A 5,683-nucleotide genomic window follows, 5' to 3' on the forward strand; every position below is an offset into this window, starting at 1 on the left:
CTGTGGCTCAGTGTTAGAGCGGTTGACTGCCAATCGGAAGGTTGGTGGTTCGATCCTTGGCCCTGCAGTCATGTCAAAGTGTCCTTGGGCAAGACACTGAACCCCGAGTGTAAATGTGTGTGACTGATTATCTGATGAGCAGGCGGCACCTTGTACGGCAGCCTCGGCCACAGTGTATGAATGTGTGTGAATGGTGAATGGTTCCTGTACTATGTTAAAGCGCTTTGAGTAGTCGTTGAGACTAGAAAAGCGCTATATAAGAACAGCCCATTTCCATTTCTTTTGTGTCTCTGGTGCTTCCACACACATACAAACTTTGAAGAAAAAACATCCATGCTGTTTTGAGTGAGATACGGTTTCTGAATGTGTCCTGCCTTCAGTCTCCTAGTGAGCTGTTCAAAATCAGCTGTGACGTCACAGTCCGAAATGAGCAGACTAACCACAACCGTTAGCTCGTAGCGTTAGCGTTAGCATGCTAACGCTAATGTTAACGCTAGCATGCTACATCGTTCTCAATAGCAAATATTGCACCATAATCTACAAAAGAACTACTTATATGTCCGCCCTCATTTAGAAGTCTCCCAGCTAATCCTGCCTTGTAACTGACCAAAGTTGGAGAAACAGGCTTTCTTTTACTGTCTCTAGAGTTAGCTAGCTGACATGCTCTACATCTGAGCTACTGAGCATTTGAGTGCGAGTGCAATCAAAGATAGTACAGAAGAAGAAGATGAAAAGAGGTCTCACTCTGTAGCTAAAACAGAAACCAGGTGAAAAGAGGATATACAGCAGTGTGAGAGAGCTGTGCAGTACAACAAAAATATGGTGTTTTTTGAAAATTAAACCATGTAAACCTATTCTGGTACAACCTTAAAATACAGTTATGAACCTGAAAATGAGTATAATATGGGCGCTTTAATAAATTAAAACACAGGAGAGAATTTTCCTATGCTTGTATAAATTGTTGTGTTCCCACTGTATCTTTCAGCCTTTTTACAAATTATACAGCTTGCCGTTATTTCATTTTCAGCCTGAAAATATAGCCACACAGCGCTCCTCTTCCTCTCTGCCATTCTTCTGCTCGGTCTCAGTGCTGCTTATGTGTTTGTTGCTGGCCGCCGCCGGGCCTGGCTGCTTGCTTGCTTGTTTACCTGGCGCCGCTGAGTCATGTGACGGTACAACATCAAATCACAAGAGGGGGCAGGAGGAGCAAAATGTGCCTGCTCTGCGCCGTGACAGGAGCGGCACTGACACAGACAGCCAGGTCGCCTCTTTTATGAAACCGCAGCAGGAGAGAAACTAAAACAAAAGTATCAATCTTATAACACTGGTATTGATCAATATCAATACCAACGTTGGTATCAATATTATCGATATTTAGATCGATCTGCCCACCACTATGGTCCACCGATTTCAGTATTTTTCAATACTTTCCACCACTTGGATTTCTTAGGACTTTTATATGTTATAGAGGAGACTTTTATGAGTAATAAACATTTGTCAGATTTTCTGTTGCAATGTGTGGGAGAATCACCCCTTTTTTATCAGAAAATGCTTGTACTATATAACTCTATTCTGTATTTAGGGGGAGGTTCTCTACCTCCAAACTTACATTTTTTTGCATTCATGGTAACATTTCTACCAAGAGACATTTCATTTCCTTGCATAATTAATGATTCCTCAGATCAAACAGAATACCAAAGAAATGTCTCTCGCCGATGGGAGAGACAGCCAAATTTGATAAATTGATCTTAATGAAACCAGCATGCATGTACAGCGTATCGAAATACATCAGTGGTTTCTAAATCAAGTAACGGTAGAACTTACACCAAAGAGCAGTGGAAGTGCATTATGTTCAGCCTAAGCCAGAGCAAAATCCTTAATGTGTCAAAGAACAAGTTGACTCATCGGTAAAGTGACAATGATGTTTGATGCAAAAGCAGTGTAAAGGCTGACAGAGGTTAATGTGTATAGGGAAATGACAGACCCCCAGTATTTGCCCTCCACACAATGATAATTGTCTGCTTGTGTTGGCATAAGCAGCACGGTGTATTGTAATCAGACGTGCGATCAGACAAATAACATGGTGTGAAAGAGAGGGGTGTCTAGTTTCTCACAGAAATTACAATCAAACGCGTGGTGAGAAGAGACTGCATTGTTCATCATATACTGTAAATAACGTCGGAAAAATGGAATTGCTATAATAGACGCCGAGGACAGCATGGAATCGCAAATTAGGCTCTCGGCATCAAACCAGTAGGTGTAAAGTCTCGTCTGAATGATCATGTTACTATCTGCGGAGCCTTGGAGTCGAGTTTGCTCCGTAATGAGGCCAGGATGGAGTAGTTGTTGCAGACTTGCTTGAGGGTAAAGGGTTTGATTCCAACTCAGAATGATATGGCTGTTCATTGGCCACAAGGGTAATTAAATCCCTCTGCAAAAACCATTATGATTTTAAAATGTCTAGAAATGGCGTTCCAAAGGTTTATCTTTGCCATTATCCTACATAAAATTCCCACTGCCACCATCTGCAGCCCAACAGCTCCTTTGGTGAAATGCCACATGGTGTAGCACCAGCTGATGTAGTTTGGTCCTGTGGGCGCATGTTAGTGGGAACACCAAGTAGGATTTTTGTGTTGGTGTAGGGATGAGCTGCAGTTTTCAGTGCTACATGGCCAGCAGCTAGAGCAATAAACCTCACCAACAACATAAAACACATTTTGCAATGGGAGTGGGTGGGAGCGTGAGAAAGCAGCATAGGATAGAAAGGCCAGAAAGAAAAAAAGTGTTTGTTTTACCCTTTCTTCTTATATTTTCCAAATCCATGTAACGTTTTCCTCCTGCTGGGTGGCCTTTTTTTCTTTTTTCTTTTTTTACTAACACAACTTTAACTTCAAACTCAGATCTGTGATCTTAGCTTACACACTTCAAACAATAGTCTTTTATACAGAAACAGTGCCCAGATTATGGCTGAATCTCACCCTAGTAATAGCATTTTCATATGTAAATGGCACTGCAAAACATTCCCATCTGGTATTTTGGCCTCCAGATGGACTTTTGAAGTTCTTTGGCCTCTTTCCTGCAGAAAATCCATACGCTTTTTAAGACAACTCCATCTACACAGCCTGGTGATGGTACATCAAGCTACCCATTTATGTATTGAAAGCAATTTATTGCTCTAGCTGTGGTGCCAAATGAGAACCAACATTTGTTGTATTGCATGATCAAAAGCAACAACAGTAGTGGACAAAAAAACATGGTATGGTACTAACTTTACTATGCTCTAAGGGGCCACTAAATTATTATCTAGGAGCTAGAGGGATGAGACAGCAGCACTTTAATGGCCCTTGAAGGACGAGCTGTCTGACAACAGATTGGCAGGAGAGTATTTCTCCAGTGGTTTTTCAACCTTTTTAGCATCTGACCCCTAAATTAAACAAAGAGGATTTTTTATTTATTTTTATATTCCTCATAGTTTTTCTTTTTTTAACTAATCTGAAAAGCACAGAGGAAAAAAAGGAACTTTTAAAAGTGTATTAAAGGTCCAGTGTGAAACGTGTTTATTTGTTCACTATCAAGATCTATGTTGCCCGTTCACAAACTTGTCCTTTTTCATGAATATTTACCTCCACCAATAATTAAAGTGATGGTTCGGAGTAATTTCACGTCCTTTGCACCATGACCTCGAGCCAAACACCCCCCCAGAAGCTTTTTTCAGCTGGGTCCAACATTGGGAGAGTTAGCGTAGAGTAGCGTTATCAGCTGAATAGCTTAGTGCAGGGGCTAAAGGACCCACGTTTGTATCTCGTAAATGACCCCACTAATAATGCACGAAATGATACCAAACTTCTACTGTAGTACATATAGGTTATGTACTCATAAAACGATGGATTGGAAAATTTGTAAGTATACCAGAAGTTTATGAACACTTGCCTGCTGGCATCTGCTCTCTGCTGTTGTTGCTGCTGCCGGCAGTAAGAAGAGTGCTTAGGGACGTCTACAAATTACAACACCGAAAAGAGATACAACAAAAATATTTTTTAATTTAACTTTTTTTTTTAACTAAGTGCTGTAGTATAACTAGCAGGAGACAAGTAATAACTGAGGTAAGTTTGGAGACATTACCTTATTTAATCATTAAATTACTAAATATTTTTGTTGTATCTCTTTTCGGTGTAGTAATTTGTAGACGGCCCTAAGCACTCGTCTAACTGCAGGTAGCTGCAGCAACAGAGAGCAGAAGAGAGCAGGCAAGTGTTCATAAACTTCTGGTGTACTTACAAACTTTCCAATCCATCGTTTTATGAGTGCATAACCTATTTGTACTACTGTAGACGTTTGGTATAATTTCAGGCATTATTAGTGAGGTCATTTACGAGATACAAACGTGGGTCCATTAGCCCCTGCGCTAATAAGCTATTCAGCTGATAACGCTACTCTACGCTAACTCTCCCAATGTTAGACCCAGGTGAAAAAAGCTTCTGGGGGGGTGTTTGGCTCGAGGTCATGGTGCAAAGGACCCTAGGGTGAAATTACTCCGAACCATCACTTTAAGTAAAATAAGTAATAATTATTCCTTTTGGCTTGAAATTTTACATTTGCATTTGCATGAACTGGGGTAGATGCTCCATATTCATGCGCCATCTTGAAATACGTTAACCGGTAAGGGACATACAGGACATACTGCTCCGCCTTTCATGTTTTCGCTGTCACATGATAAACTCACAGGTGCTGCTAACGCTGCTAATGGGTATTGTAGCTTCCCGGCCCCGAAAAGTTTGAAGAAGGAAACATGGAGGACCACACGTATTCAAAATCCAAATTTCAGGAACAGGAGCCGAAAAAGAAAAAGGATATTGAAAAGAGCAAGCGACTGGCTTTTTGAAGGGTGAAGGCTACCGTAGCTGTAATACGTACTTTGAACTGCGTGGTGCGAGATAGTTGATTGCGATATATGATCTCAACGCTAGATGGGAGAAATTCCTACACATTGGACCTTTAAAGCCGAAAATATCTCGGCACAATTTAATTGTTGTGCTCATTTGCATTTGAATCTAGATTTTAATTGCACCACTTGCAGTTCATGATCTGTGAACATCAAGTATTTAATTAAACTTTATATTTGAGACCTGGATTAACACCTGGATTGTAGAGATGATGTTTTCTATTCCCTCTGTTGCTGAAGCCATTTTTAACCCCGTCTCCAAAAACCTACTGAGAAAAAAACAAAAAACATTTAATGTGTAAATACCACAGAAAAACATTAGCAATCCAGAATGTTTGCCTAAACTTGGCAGATTCAAACACAATAACTGCCTGTTTATCACATCTCAAACATTCTTGACATTTACTTCAAATACATTGGGAAGTACAATGCTTATTGTTCTATATTTAAGATTTAGGAGCAAAATGTGTCTGTGCCATAGGTCATATGTTGACAACTTTTTTTTTTAAGATGTACATTTGATCTGTTTATAGTCAATGTTTGATATGCCGCAAATCACTGAATTACACAATAAGCATGCTAGTTTTATAGAGGTCAGGAGATAAGAGTTTCTAAGGAGGTCTTTTGACATTCAGAAGCTACAGTAAGTTTAAATATATTATGCATCACGCACACACTTTGCAACTCTCTGGAGGTTTTTCTAAGCGACATATGTTGACAACTTTTTTTTTTAAGATGTAC

The sequence above is a fragment of the Perca flavescens genome, chromosome 1 (assembly GCF_004354835.1).
Source record: "Perca flavescens isolate YP-PL-M2 chromosome 1, PFLA_1.0, whole genome shotgun sequence".
Lineage (NCBI taxonomy): Eukaryota > Metazoa > Chordata > Actinopteri > Perciformes > Percidae > Perca > Perca flavescens.